At 39.4% G+C, this 16,643-nt stretch overlaps 1 pseudogene across 1 annotated transcript; it reads left to right on the top strand.

Annotated features, from left to right (window-relative positions):
• Positions 1-15,204: 15,204 nt before the first annotated feature.
• Positions 15,205-16,161, top strand: LOC308266842 (small ribosomal subunit protein RACK1-like; annotated as a pseudogene). The gene has a single exon. The product of its transcript is annotated as a small ribosomal subunit protein RACK1-like (transcript).
• The last annotated feature ends 482 nt before the right edge of the window (positions 16,162-16,643 follow it).

Genomic DNA, 16,643 nt, shown 5'->3' with positions numbered 1-16,643 from the left:
GCTCTGCTAGAAACTTTGGAGAAACCAAAGACAAAACATCTGGTGAATTGAAGGAATCATTAAGAAGCCCTGGGTTTTCTGGGGGAAAAAATAGTGCTTTTTTAAAAAGATACCCTTAAATGTCAGTGATTTGATTAGCATTGTGAACCAAAATCTGCTGTCCTTGAAATGTCTACCATTGGCTTTAATTTGGGCACTAGGATCCATGAGTACATCCAAAACACATTTTTAAAAAAGCATCCACTTCACACAGTTGACTCATATTAAAATTTTGTGGAGCTATGCCAGCTCTTACATATACTCTAAGTTTCTTAGAAGCAGAATGGAAATTTTGGATTTCTCCCTCTTCGTTTGTACTCTTTGTTCTAATCTTTTGGAGTCTTTTAAGTAAGGATTTGTCCTCTTAATGATGAAAGTAATATACATTTACTGCTGGAGCATAAAATAGTAAATAAAAATCACTGTTACCCAGATATATTCCATTAACATATGCTCATTTCTGCCCCACTTTCGTTTTTTTATGTATTTTGGAGAAATGGATGGATGGATGGATATATGGATGGATGAATGCATGGATGGATGGATGAAAGGCTGGATAGATCAATGCATGGATCAAAGAATCAATGTATCAAATAATTAATCTATCTAATAGTTGGTGACCTATATAATATAAAATTTTAGTTCTTCCGTTTTATCACTTAATATTATAAATATTTTCTCAAGTTACTGTATATTCTCCTCTACTTATTTAAGGTTTCATTTTAGCCCACCAACAGAGTAGTCCATAATTATCAAAGTTGTCATTGTTATTTTTTTTTACATGTTCCTGACATTTAGCTTGAGCAATGAGATATGCCCATCTCAGCTCTCATTTCTAAACTGAATTGGAAGAAAATCTCCAATAAAGAACTGAATGTAAGTAGAGTCAGAGAAGAAACAGAATATCGCCAAACCCAGCTTATCTATGCATAGTGAGTCTGAGAGCCAGGTTAATCATTCTGTTTAGGCAGAGATGGTCCAGCACAGGATGGTTCAAAGAACATAGACAGAGGTCTTGAAATGACACAGACCCTCTGTAAAGGCAGGATTTGACTGGGGAGGACTGACAATAATTCTGAAAACATTTAACAGGGGAATAAAAAATTTTGACTTAAATATTTTTTTCTGGAATTTTTTTATTGATGGTGAGATGAAAAATTATATGTACATATAAACTTGTTTTCCATTTCAGTTTCTTTTTTCTTGAGTTGGCATTTATTTGCCTAATTTTTGAACCAGAGAGTTCCTTCTCCATATTGATTTGTGAGAGTTCTTTACACATTCAATGCATAAATTCATTGTCCTCTATTTTGCAAAAGTTTCTTCAAGTTTTCTGGATTTGGCTTTTTATGGTAATTTTCACAAATGGAACTTAAAATATATATCTATAAAATTATATGTGCTTTCTACTTTTAAGTTTCTATTTCCATACTTTCCAGCTAGCTACCCTCCTAGCCAACACTATGACCTCCTTCAGGTCTGCACATAAAAGTAAAAAGCAGGGGGCCTTCCTGACCAGCCACCCCCGTGTCATCCCAACACCTTCTCTCTTACCATATTACAAGGTCACTTCCAGGTGGGAAGCGACTTCTGTCTTGTTTTCAACTGCAGTGCCTGGAACAAACAAACATTTGTTGAACACACAAATGGGTAGATATAAGGGAATTTCCTAGAAACTCTCCTGCCTCCATTATAATGGGAATCTTTTCTCATCCGTGTCTCTACTTGGTGCCCAGGACATACATGGTCCCCACTCTTATTTTGCTCCTGCTTGGTCTATATCCAGGGAATCATTGCCTAGTGTAGTTTGTTACCTCAAAGCTACTGGATGCACAGAATATTGTCCTTACCTGAAGGATGTGTTCAGGGTTAGACACTGCTAAGGTTCTTTGAGTTATTCAGCCTCCCTTCTGCCTGGTTCTAAGATTGATTTATGCCACTGGCTCTGACACCTCTGGGGAGCAACTCTGGGGGTATTTTCAGAGCAAGCCCTTCATACATTCTCCCCTCAAGGTAGTCTTAAAAGGACTAGTAGCACACTGGGAAGCAGGAACCAGTTTCTCTTTAATGGTTAGGAGAGAAATGGAGAGAGGGACACACCTAACTGTATTCACTTTATAATCTTACAATCCACAAATGTTATATCTCAAATCACATAAAAATCGATCCTCCGAGGCCCCAGAAGGCTTTTTAAAGAGAGGAATCCTCTAGCTTGAAACTAAACAAAAAAGCGAGCTGGACCTTATTTCACAGCACCCGTCTTAAGTTACATAGATCACAAATTCAGGCCCTGAATAGGGTCTTGTGTGCTTCGTGCTCCTAATCATTCTTAAAGCACTCTGTTATGGATGAAAGCAACAGCCATAGGAAGTAGGGGTAATTCTAAACTCCATTGTCTAAATGAGGTTGAGAATTATTAAGGAATTTGCCTAAAAGCACATAGGAGCTAAGTAGAAGGTCTGCAATGCTCTTGGCAGCAACATCAAATGGTTGTGTAAACAGTGTGTGGCCTGCCTCTGAGACATCACATTGCAATACATTCCTATAAAATGAATGTTCTTATTTACTGCATAAAGGTTCTGCAGTGTCAGATCCAATCAGAACTTCCTACTTTAAGCAACCAACAAATACGAGACTTCTAGAGGAAGTAACACATGGCTACACTTGGTGATTTGGCAAATATTTATTTAGTACCTATTTGAGCACTGCACGTGCTCAGCACTGGGAACATATCACGGTCAATTGCACAGGAATTTAGTCTTTTTGGAAAGATGGCATGGGCATAAGTAAGAGTGTGTATTGACACAAATGTGAAAGATTGATCTACTGAAATGAGTTTCTGGGTGTAAGATTACGTAAGCTTTTAAGTTTATAAAAAGGAATCATCAGACAAATCAGCTACCCTGTCATTTTAACTAAACTGTCTACACTCATTTCAGTTCTGAAAATAGAGAAATTCTGGCTTCGTGCTCTGCTGTAAGTATGCAAGGAGTAAGCAATTTACCTTTGGTAGAATTAGCAGCAACAGTTATGACTTGTAAAATCTCCTACCACTTATATTTAAAAGAGAGAACTTCAACTTATTCTAAATTCATTATCTCCAAGCATATAGAATTTTTCTCTCATTCCAATTCAGTTTTAACAGATTACAGGAAATTATAGAGGGAACGTATAAAATATACTGACTGTGTGCTCAAATGTAGCAGGAAAATGGAGAGGAAAGAGTCTTTCCTTGCTTGCTGATACAAATCACCATGTTCTGGTGAGCATTCTCACAGCCAAAATCTAAAGACTTGACCACATAATTTAGAGGAAAAATATTTGTTTTCTTATGGTTTTATGTGAAACTGAGAACTGAGGATCTATCTCAGCATGGCAGCCAGAGGGGCAGAGAAGGAAAGGGCATCGGCTCCAGGCATCCTCCAGGCATCACATGATGGAGGCTGTAAAAGAAAGAGAGTGGGAAGGAAGAACCATATACAACCACCTCCAAGGCTGACCCTCATCCCCAGGAACCCATCTTTTCATCCACAATCCACTGTAATGGATTTATCTGGGTGTGGATGAAGAGATGGGTTCCTGGGATTATACCCTTCATGATTCAACTATATCAACCCCGAATAGTAATACATGAGTCTTTGGGGAGCATTTTATATCTAACTATAATACCATGATTGTATATAAAGCCAATTATAAGGCCAGAATCGAATTCATCTCCACCCCCACCCTACAGCAAACTATGCCAGGAGGAGTAAAAGCTAAGTGGAAAAAATGCTAATTTGAATTTGCCTCTGTGATTAGTCCCTTACACTGTCCTCTTCAAGTGCTCTTCCACAACGGGTCTCACGTTCCTTGCCACCCCGTCCTTTTCTTCTCCGGCATCTCACTATCCTGGGAGAAGAGCCATTTCTCCAGTTGTGAGGCATTAATGGACATGAAAGATATTAAAACTGGTGGCCTTGACATGGCAATGCCTACCAAATGCTTTCAATTTTCATACTTTTTGACTCCTAAATTATACTTTAAAAAAATTTGCCCAAAGGAAGTAGTCAACAATGAATATGAATATGTATCTGCAAGTGTTGTTTGAGATAATTTAAAAAATTAAAAACTGCTTAAATATTCATAAATTTTGGCGTTAAGTAAAGTATGATATGCCAATACATTGAACTGAAAGAGATATAGAAGCTGTATGAGAAAAGTTAATAGATTTGACTCTACAAAAATACAAAAATTTTAGCCTGACACAGTGGTGCATGCTTGTAATCCCAGTACTTTGGAGGCAGAGATAGGAGTATTGCAGGTTTGAGGGTAGCCTCAGCAATGTTATTAGGCCCTCAGCAAGAGCCTGTTTCAAAATCAAAAAATAAAAAGGGGTGGGTATGGTGCTCAGAGGTAGAACGCGACTGGATTCAATCTCCAGTAGCCTCAGTATTTATGGCAAAAATAACCATTATAGTGTAAAAATAATATTTACATTATCAATAGCAAATAATTAAATTATTTGCAGCATATAAAAGTGGGGTCAAGTTATTTGTTGCAAAAGGGCTCTTTAGAGTCAATAAGAAAAGAAAAATACCCAATAACAACACAAAAATGACCTATGACCATGTGAAAAAGCACTCCATCTCATACAAAAGTGAAGAAATGTAAACCACATTTGTAGCTACATTCAACTCTTTACGTTGAAGCAAAGTGGTATCCAGTAATGAGCAGGATTTTTTTTTTGGGGGGGGGGGTATTGTTCTTAAGGAGTTTCACACTGTCAAGGACAATCACAGTCCTCATAAGAGCTTTTACTCTTGAGGATTTAAGAATTAAACCACCAAATAATTAAATAAATAAGTGAAAGTTAAGCAATGGACTTCACATGCTTTCAGAGAGAAACTGATTCTAGGGCCATGAAGAGGCTGCGACAAGTCAGCTCCTAGCTTTGCAGTTTCAAAAATTCATCTGTATCTGCCCAGGACTAGACAGAGCAATCACTGCAATAGAACAGATGGCACTGAAATGGACCCAATGATGTACAAAGATGTAAGATTCATTGCGACTCAATGAGGGAAAGAAAGGACTACCCAGTGAATGGCGGCAGGGCAATTAAGATGCAATTTGAGGAAAGAATCATTTTAGAATTGCACTTTATGTTATGCACTGAAATAAATTCCACTTGGGTGGAAGAGTTAAATGTTTTCTTTTTAAACCTCAAAATCTCTGAAAGACATGGAATCAAATATTCTCCAAACCTCTAGAGGAGAAAGAACTTTAGAGGCTTAGAGGCAATGTGAGTAAAAAGAAATAAAAAACAAGTAAGATCGCAAGTTTGACTACAAAGAAAAACTGTAAAATACAAGAGCAACAGCAAACAAAAATATTCTTGCAAATGTAACAAAGAGGCACTCTAGTTTATACTTAAGCCCTTAAATATTGGCCAGAAAGAAAGTTAAGACTCTAAAATATAGAAGGGCAAAATATACTCACAAAAGAAGCAATGTAATTACCAAACAAAGACTTAAGAAGACATTTGGTTCCTAGGGAATAATAAATATAAACTAAACGCTAAGGTACGATGTACCATTTCCTGCTATTAAATTAGCATAAATCTAAAAATAATTCCTTGGGGGCTCTCTGTCTGCTTAAGATATAGAAAGCCACGAGAGACTACTGAAACTGCCCTAGCAATAAGAAGTAGCTAGATAAGCCACAAAATCATGGTTTAAAAACCATCCAAGTGCTAAGGACGCAAAGAAACCTAAGTGAAGTAAATCTCAAAAAGTGACAAGCTCTTCCCAGGATACAGAAGAGATCCAGGACTACTTCTATCTGTGAAAAAGTGGCAGGAAGAAGAGGATTCTGCCTCCAATAAAGAGATACCCTTCAAATTTGTTACAGTGTTATGGCTGACTGTGAACTAGAGACAAATCAGAATCCCCTAAAGCCTGAGCCACAGAGCTAGTCTACAGTCGCCGACGTGCCAGTGCCTGACCGTAGCTCTTCATCAAGGGCGAAGGAGTAACAGACCAAAGGCCAAGGTCAATGTAGGAGAATGAAGAGAATCTTCTCCAGGTACAAAAGAGTGGTTTGCTCAAGGCTGGGCAGGACAGGAGGGCTGAGAGAAGTCCCTTAAGGAACACAGGCCCTCCACCAAGTGCAGTGAACCCCACCCCCAAGACAGGGAGCAAGGGACAAGGGTGGAGGGGGCTCACTCAAGTTGCAAAAGCCTGAGAGTGGGAAACCTAACCCAAGCTGGCAGCAGGGCTGTGGAGTATAAAAGATTTCTTGAGTTTTACTAGGGCTCAGGTTCCAAGCTCTTGTGAAAGGAGGGTGCTGAGAGCATGCTCAAAACATCTGAAGTCTGCAGTGAACAGGAGCCAACCAAAGCTGCAGCACAGGCCAGCCTCTGCTTGAATCTGATGTTAATGGACTCAGTTCCAGATGCTAGCAATGGAATAGAAGGGGCACCACCTTGTCCGTGGGTGAGGCTATTGACCTCATTCTCTGCTGGTTGTTTACATGCAATGTCTGACATAAAGAACTCAGAGAGCAAGAAAGTGTGGAATAGGGTAAGGAGGGGAACAATAAATAGAAGGAGTCCCAGATACTAGATTTATCTAGAAAGTGACTATAAAATAAACAAAATAGATTAAACAATTCACATACATTTGGGATATAAAAACGGTCAGAAAAACAGAAAAAAACAGAAAAACAGGGTGGCTTCTGGGGCTAGGATGTGGGGTTAAGGGAGACTAGGGATATGTTAGTCAAAGAATACAAAATTTCAGTAAGACATAAGACAGGAATATTTTCAGTAGTCATTATACAACATGGTGACTGTGTGTGTGTGTGTGTGTGTGTGTGTGTGTGTAGTTGGCTTAATATTTATTTTGAGCATATGCTGAATTAGGTATTGTCTTAAGGGCTAAGGACAAATCTTTCAACAAGGCTGACAAATTTCATGTCCTCATAGCTGGTATGTTAGTAAAACATTCTGAAAACAAAAAAGAAAACCAAACTAATTCAATACAAATTCAAATAAGTGTTGGGAATTATGAAGACAATCAAGCAGAATAAGCAGGTGATTTGTAGGAATATGGATATTTCATGCAGGCAAGATACATTCAGAAAATATCCCATCTTATTTGACAGAGATGTGAATTTTGTTATTTTTTTAGTTTAATTTTTAATGTATATATATATATTTTTTTTATTGGTGCATTGTAGTCATACATCACAATGGAATACTAGACTTGTGAGGATATACAAACACACATCATCCAATTAGCCTTTATCCAATCCCCATCCCATTCCCTCCCCCTCCCTCCATCCCATGCTTGATTTAGTGATTAACTCTGATACATTTGTTTATGTACAACATGAGTTTTAAAGAGATTCCATCATCCCCCATCCCATCCCTTCTGATTGGTCACCTTAATTGCTCCTCTATAGGGCCCTTTCTTCAACTAGATCTCCTCCTATTACCTATTTCTTCCTAGTTTTTGCATATTAGGGAAAGCATCTGGTTTTTTATTTTCTGTGATATTTCCTGTATATGGTGCATTGCAAGTTCTGATCCCACTCTTGACAGCTCCGGCACTGGCCTGGCCACCCTGCAGACTCTGATCCCGGCCTCACTGGCTCCAGCACTGGCCGTGCCTCATGGCAGGTCCCGATCCTGGCCTTTCTGGTCGTGGCACCAGCCTCACCTCTCGGCAGGCTCCAATCCCGGCCTCGGAGGCCTCAGCACTGACCTTGCCTCATGGCAGGCTCTGATCCCAGCCTTGCTGGCCCCAACACCGGCCTAACTCCTCAGCGTGTTCTGATTCAGGCCTCAGAGGCCCCAGCACTGTCCTTGGCTCACAGCAGGCTCTGATACCAGCCTCACTGGCCCCGGCACAGGCCTCACACCTCAGTAGGCTCCGATCCTGACCTCAGAGGCCCCAGCATTGGCCTTGCCTCCCAAACAGCTCCAATCCCAACCTCGCTGGTTCCGGCACCAGCCTAACCCCTTGGTAGGCTCTTATCCCAGCCTCAGAGGCCCCAGCACTGGCCTTGCCTCATGGAAGGCTCCAATCCCAGCCTTGGTGGCCCTGGCATCGGCCTCACCCCTTGGCAGGCTCCGATTCTGGCCTCAAAGGCCCCAGCACCAGCCTTGCCTCACAGCAGGCCCCAATCCTGACCAGGATGGCCCCAGCACCAGCCCTACCCCCTCAGCAGGCTCCGATCCCGGCCTCGGAGGCCCCAGCTCTGGCCTTGCTTCACGGTAGGCCCCAATCCCAGCCTTGCTGGCCCTGGCACTGGCCTAACCCCTCAGGAGGCTTCCATCCAAGCACCCTCTTCAACAGTATGTTATCCCAAGTTCCCGAGCATACACAGTGGTAGCGTTCTGCCTCTGGGGTTATTTCTTCAAAAGATCCAGGTGGGTTGCATCAGATCTCTGCCTCTCCTAAGTACTGGCCGCTGCCATTGCCACTGCCTCCACCACCTCAATTCTTTCCCAAACTCTTTTCCCACACTGCATGTTGTCCAGTATTCCTGAGCATGCACGATGGTGGCATTCCACCTTTGGGGCAATTTCTTCAGAAGATCAGGGTGGATTGTATCAGATCTTTGCCTCTCGCAAATACAAGCCTCCACCACCACCGCAGCCACCACTGCCAACACCGCCTTCCTCCTAGGTCTCCACTGTGCTCCCTCCTTACAGATGGTGTCCAGGATTCTTAAGCATGTAAAGAAGAAGTACATGTGGGGAATTTTTCCAAAAGTTCCAGGTCAGTTGGATATGTTTTGTCTGCATCTCCAGAAGCCTGGCTTCTGCTGCAGCCATCTTAACCCCTGTCCAATATTTTTTCTTTTCTTTTCTCTCTTCTTTTCTTTTTCTTTTTCTTTTTTTTAAATAAGAGAAGACAGTAAGTGTGGTTTGAAGAGGTTGTGGGATCAGGCACTCGGTAGCAATGAATTTTTTCTCCCTTCCAAGAGCAGAGTCCCACAGCCTCACCATGCAGAGCAGGATCTGCTGTTCTAAGTACATCATGGCCTGGCGCAGCACACCAGCGCTGAGTTCCTCGGTACACATGGCTCGGCCTCCTGCTCAGTACCGGGCCTCCCGGAACTTGGGCTTGGCCCCCCGGGCAGGTAGGACCGCCCGCCCCCAGCCCAGCACCAGGTGAACAATGTAAGAACCAATGTTTTATACTTGAAAATTGCTAAGACAGTAGGTTTTGAGTATTCTCACCACACACAAAAAGTGATAAGTATGTAAGGTAACGCGTATGGTATTACTTCATTTAGCAATTTCATGATGTATACATATTTCAAAACATCATGCTTTATACCGTATATATAATTTGTCAGTAAATAGATAAATAGTAATAATATATCTAAGGAAAAATATGAAAAACAAGAAATTTTGGCAGATAGATGAAAAGACTAAAAGAAAAATCAAATGGGATGTTATTAACTCTTTAAAAGACCATTGTTTAAAACAAAATTATAAGAATGAACTGGAGATGTCTGAAATCACATGACACAGGAACAGAGAAGAGTAAACAGGTGCAATGATACTGTGGTAGTGTTCTTACATTGTTCACCAAACAAGTTGTTGGTAGAACATGTTCATAATCAAATAATGGGATAATCTACAGAGAAAATTTTGCAACAAAAATACGTATAGCTGGCCAGGCGTAGTGATGCACACTTGTAATCCCCGAGCTTGGAAGGTGGAGACAGAAGGATTATGCAGGTTTGAAGCCAGCCCCGCTGGCTTAAGAGACCCTATTTCCAAATAAAAATATAAAATATAGGTGTCTGGGAGTATAGCCCGGAGATAGAAGAGCTTCCAGGAACCCCAGAAAAACCACAAAAAAAAGTATATATAAAGTTGATAGAGGAGAGAGAATAAATTCACATAAATGAATGTGGAAAAGGAGGGACAGAGAGAAAACAGGACAAATAGAAAACAGATACCAACATGGTAAAGTTAATCTTGATTATACCAATAATTAATTAGGTATAAATGAGGTGACTACTCTAATTTAAAAGCAGATTATAAAAGAAAGTAAATAAATTCAAAATACTAAAAAGAAAATAAAAGCAAGAGTGAAAAAGTATGAGTACATGGACAGAGTAAATTAATAATCACAATTAAGCTCTCAAAAAAAAACAATAAAAGTAATTAAAACTGTAAATCTGAGCAAGATATGGAAATGTAGAACACAAATTATCAGGAATGAGAAAAGTCCTATCACTATAGATTATTTAAATATTAAAAGGAAAATAATAGGCAATCATTAACACATTAATGTCCATAAATTAGTAATAGATATGTATATAAAATGGACAAAGTCCTTTAAAAAAAATCTTTTAAGCTGATACAAGACAATATAGAAAATTAAAATATTCCTAAACCAGGCATAGTGGCAAATGCTTGTAATACCAGTATTCGGGAGGCTGCGACAGGAGGATCACGGTTCGTGGACAGCCTCAGCTATTTAGTGCACCTCAGTGAGACCCTGTTTCAAAATAAATAATAAAAAAATACGGCAGGGGGTGTAGCTTGGAGGTTGAATGCCCCTGGGTTCCATCCCCAGACCTGCAAACAAAAATAAAATAAAATAAAAATAATAAAAAAGAAATATTCCTAAACTTTCTTTCTTTCTTTCTTTCTTTCTTTCTTTCTTTCTTTCTTTCTTTCTTTCTTTCTTTCCTCCTTCTTTATTTCTTTTTTATTTTGCAGTACTGGAGATTGAACCCAGCGGCAGTTCTACCACCAAGCTAGAGCTATAATTCCAGCCCTATTTTTTTTTTGGGGGGGGGTACTGGGGGTGGAACCCAGGGGCTTTTCTACTTCTGGGCTATACTCCCAGACTTATTTTATACTTTATTTGGAAACAGGATCTCACTAAGTTGCTGAGAGCCTCACTAAGTAGCTGAGGCTGGCTTCAAACCTGTGCCATCCTCTTGTCTCAGCCTCCTAAGCGCTAGGATTACAAGCATGCACCACCATGCCCGGCTCCCAGCCCTATTTTTTATTCTTTATTTTGAAACAGGTCTCATTAAGTTGCAGAGGGCCTCACTAAGTAACTGAGGTGAGGCTGGCCAAGAACTTGGGATCCTCCTATCTCAGCCTCCCAAGTACTGGGATTACAAGCTTGCACCACCACATCTGGCTAAAATTTAAATTTTTCATTGAAAAAAATGTATACCAATCACTAAGCAAAACATGAGAAGGAGAGTGGAGGAGAGAATGGGATGAGAATCGGGGAAGGGCTGACTGAGTGATGTGTGCATGTATGCCTCTACCATGTTGTACCCCATTAAGTTGTGTGATAACAATGCACCAATAAAAAAAAACATTTTACTCCATAAAGTTCACTCCCAAATAGCTTCACTGGTACATTGTGTCAAGCACATAAAAAATGATGTCAATCTTCCACAAACCGTTTTAAAAATAGAGTAGAAACTTTTCCCTTTGTGTTTAAGAAAGCAATCAGAACTCTGATACTGAATTATGAAAAAGTATTACAATGAACGAATACAGAACAATATCCTTCATGAGCATAAACATAAAAATCTTTAACAAAACACTTGTGAATCCAATTCACCAATGTATGAAAGGAACAGTACATCATGAACGACTGAAAATAATACATCATGAACAAATAAAATTTGTACCAGAAATCAAAATTTATTGACTATTCAATATATAATCAGTGTAATTCACTGAATCAATAAAAGAGAAAAACTATATGATCATTTCAGTAGAGACATTTGACAAGTTTCAATATCTTGAATAATGTTTTAAAACTCTGTAGGAGCTGGGCGTGGTGGTGCACACTTGTAATCCCAGCATTTGGGAGGCTGAGATGGGAGGACCACACAGATTCAAAGCCAGCCTCAGCTCCTAAGTCCTCAGGAACTCAGTGAGACCCTGTTTCCAAATAAAGTATAAAATAGGTCTTGGAATATAGCCCGAAGGTAGAAAAGCCCCTGGATTCCACCCCAGTACAAAAAAAAAACAAAAACAAAAACAAAAAAACAAAAAAAAACAAAAACAACAACAACAACAAAAAAAAACTAACCAACGCAATCCAAAAAGAAAAAGAAAGAAAATCAGACAAAGCCGGGTGTGGTGGTGCACACTTGGGAGGTTGTGACAGGAGGATCACAGGTCACGGACAGCCTCAGCTACTTAGCAAGGCCCTTTGCAACTCTTGAGGCCCTGATTCAAAAATAAAGAATAAAAAATAGGGCTGGGGGTTGTAGCTCGGAGGTAGAATGCCCCTGGATTCCATTCCCAGTACCGCAAAAAAAGGAAGAAAGAACAAAAGAATGAAAGAACAAAAGAAAGAAAGAGAGAAAGAAAGAAGAAAGAGAAAAGAAAAGAGAAAGTCAGACAAATTGAAAAGAAATAAGTAAAGCTATTTTTATTTACAGATCACATGATTTGTATGGACTTGAACAAGTACACAGTGAACTTTAAGAAGTAAACTTTAAGCAGTCAACAAAAGCATGACAAGAAGTATATATTAAGTGTATTAAGATTTTGGTATACAAGATGAATAAACAAAAACTAATTGTGTTTCTACATCCTTGGAGAATAACTGGAAAATAAAATTTAAAATAGCATCAGAAATATCACATAGCTAATAAAAGATAAGCCAGATTTCTACATTGAAACTATGAAACACTGCAAAAAGAAATTATTTAACTAATGGAGAGATATATCATGTTCATTGATTGAATGACTTAATGTTCTTAAAACGTTCATTCTTCCAAAATTGACATACAAATTCACAAAACTCCCAAACACAGAAGTAAATGGTAATAAAATCATCAGAATATGTTAAAATATGTGAGATGCAGGCTCCATTTGAACCTGACAAGCATATGCCAATTTTATATAGATATGCAAAGGGTCTGGAGTAGCCAGACAATATTAACAAAAACAAGCAAAAGAGAAGAAAGTAACCCATCTTATTGCAAGATTTACTATAAAGCTAAAGTGGTTAGTACTGTACTATTGGTATAAAGGTAGACAAATATGTCAACTGAACAAATATAGAAAGCTCACAAGTAGACCTAGACCTATAAGAACAATTAATTTTCAATTACATCGCCCAAAAATATTGAAGGAAAAGAACTTCCTTTTTAAGAAATTAAACTGAAAGCAATATTTATAAAGAAGAAAAGAACCTCAATCTTGATTTTACTCCCCACACAAAAATCAACTTGAGATGTGTCAAAAAAAAACTAAATATAGAAGCAAGAAACATGAAACTTGTAGGAGAAGACAAAGAAAAATATCTTCCCAACTTTAGAACAGCAAAGGACGCAAAAAGAACTAATCTTATGATTGAAAATTTGGCAAATTAAACCTCATAAAAATAAAAAAATTCTAAGTGAAAATATATTAATAAAACAGAAATGCAAGTCATATTGTTTATCATCCAAAGAAATTATATCCAGACTTCATGAAGTCTTATAAAGTAATAACAAAAAGACAAACAGTATAAAAATAAACTCACAATAGAAAATAAAAATAATTGCTAATAAGTACTAAAAAGTAAGTTGAAAAGGTCCTCAACGTCACACAAAAATAAATATGCCATTTTCCTCATATAAGAATGACTAAAATAAAACAAAATAGCAATTTCAAATTTTAGTAAGGATGTAGAACAAGAAACCTTCATATATTTCTGAATCATGTGTAAAATGCACAACCATTTTGGTTGTTCATATAAAATTAATATGTGTATCTTCTTTCCCAGTAATTGCACTTCTAGGTATTTGTCCAAAAAGAAAAATATATATCACAAAAATAGAAAATATTTTTAACTGACCATGGACATTTGTTACAGTTTTATTCATAAAAGACCCAAATTCAAAATAACTCAAGTGTTCATCAACAGGACAGATAAACTGATATATCCATACAATAAAAATCTATCCAGCTTAAAAAGAAATGAACCACTGATACATATAAAAGCATGAATATCACCCTGCCCAAGAGTCAATTCAAGATGAATCAAAGACTTGGAAATTAGACCAGAGACCTTGAAGTTCCTTGAAGAGGGCATAGGTTTAACACTGCAACACATAGGCACAGGTAAAAACTTTCTCAACAAGACCCCAAATGCACAAGAAACTAAAAGGCAGACCAATACATGGGACTGCATTAAACTGAAGAGCTTCTGTACAGCAAAGAAAATATCAAGAACCTCAACAGAGAGCCAACAGAATAAGAAAAAAATTTTGCCAACCTTTCCTCCAATAGAGGACTAATATTTAAAATATAGAGAGAGCTCAAGAAACTCAGCACTAAAAAAAAAAAAAACAATCAAAAAATGGGCAAGTGAAATAGACACTTCACAAAAGGAGAAATTCAAATGGCCAATAAATGTATAAAAAATGATCAACATCATTAACAGTTGGAGAGATGCAAATCAAAACTATCCTGAGATTTCACCTAACTCCAACTAGAATGCCAATCATTCAACACCCAACAACAACAAATGCTGGAGATGATGTGGAGAAGTGGGAACTCTAATACATTGTTGGTGGGATTGCAAATTAGTGCAACTACTTTGGAAAACAGTATGGAGGATCCTCAGATCAATGGGAACAAACTTGCCATATGATCCAGCAATACCAATTCTGGGTATCTACACAAAAGAATGGAAACCAAACTACCAAACTAATGTATGCATATCTATGTTCATAGCCACACAATTCACAATTGCCAAACTATAGAAAACTAGGCATGGCGGTGAACACTTGTAATCCCAGCATTCAAGAGGCTGAGACAGAAAGATCACAGTTCGTAGACAGCCTCAGCTACTTAGTGAGGCCCTCCGCAACTTAGTGAGACCCTGTTTCAAAATAAGGAATAAAAAATAGGGCAGGGGGTGCAGCTCAGAGGTAGAATGTCCCTACATTCCATCCCTGGATCCTCCAAATATTAAAAATTTTTTAAAATTTTTTAAAAATATGGAACCAGCCATGATGCCCATCAACAGATGAATGGATTACAAAACTATGGGATATGTATGACTGGAATTTTATTCAGCCATAAAGAACAACATTATGGGCTGTAGAGACGGTGGTGCTCAGCTCTGCGAGCCATCCGCTTCCATCTTTGCCTCTGTGGTGACACCAATGCCAGCTGCCACCATGACTGAGCAGATGACCCTTTGTGGCACCCTCAAGGGCCACAATGGCTGGGTAACTCAGATCGCTACCACCCTGCAGTTCCCGGACATGATCCCGTCCGCCTCTCGAGATAAGACCATCATTATGTGGAAGCTGACCAGGGATGAGACCAACTATTGGCATCCTACAGCGTGCTCTACGGGGTCACTCCCACTTTGTTAGTGATGTGGTCATCTCTTCAGATAGCCAGTTTGCCCTCTCAGGCTCCTGGGATGGAACCCTGCGTCTCTGGGATCTCACAACAGGCACCACCACGAGATGATTCGTAGGCCATACTAAGGATGTGCTGAGTGTGGCCTTTTCCTCCGACAACCAGCAGATCATGTCTGGATCCTGAGACAAAACCATAAAGTTATGGAACACTTTGGGTGTGTGCAAATACGCCATCCAGGATGAGAGTCACTCTGAGTGGGTGTCTTGTGTCCGCTTCTCACCCAACAGCAGCAACCCTATCATTGTCTCCTGTGGCTGGGACAAGCTGGTCAAGGTATGGAATTTGGCTAACTGCAAACTGAAGACCAACCACATTGGCCACACTGGCTACCTGAACACCATGACTGTTTCTCCAGATGGATCTCTCTGTGTGCTTCTGGAGGCAAGGATGGTCAGGCCATGCTGTGGGATCTCAATGAAGGCAAGCACCTTTACACACTAGATGGAGGGGACATCATCAACACCCTGTGCTTCAGCCCCAACCACTACTGGCTCTGTGCTGCCACAGGCCCCAGCATCAAGATCTGGGACTTAGAGGGCAAGATCATCGTAGATGAGCTGAAGCAAGAAGTTATCAGCACCAGCAGCAAGGCTGAGCCACCGCAGTGCACCTCCCTGGCCTGGTCTGCTGATGGCCAGACTCTATTTGCTGGTTACATGGAAAACCTGGTTCGAGTGTGGCAGGTAACCATTGGCACTCACTAGAAAATTACAGCAGAGCTTTAGAAATTAAAGTAACTTGCTTTCTAAAAAAAATCATTATGTCATTTACAGGGAAATGGATGGAACTAGAGAACATACTAGTCAGTCACAAAAAATAAGAAAGTGGATGTTCTCCCTAATATGGGGAACCTATGCAGAAAATGGATCATAGGAGGAACTCTAGATGAAGAAGAAGAAACTATAGATGAGCAAACAAGGTGACCTAACTGAGGGGGATGGGAGGAGAGAAGAGGGAAATTCCTAATGTACATGATGTTCATTCACAAACATATCAAAGTCAGTCATTAAGCCAAACATTAGAAGGCGGGAGGGCGGAGAAAATGGGGTGGGAATTGGGTAAGGGCTAATTGGGTGATGTGTGTGTGTATGCCTCTACCGTCATGTACTCCATTAAGATGTATGACTACAATGTACCAATAATAAAAAAAATGAATGAATCTCAGAAGCACTGGGTCAAACAACAA

Source organism: Muscardinus avellanarius, assembly GCF_963383645.1.
Source record: "Muscardinus avellanarius genome assembly, chromosome: 9".
Classification (NCBI taxonomy): domain Eukaryota; kingdom Metazoa; phylum Chordata; class Mammalia; order Rodentia; family Gliridae; genus Muscardinus; species Muscardinus avellanarius.
The sequence above is the reverse complement of the archived record's forward strand: the minus strand, read 5'-3'. Positions and strand labels throughout refer to the sequence as shown.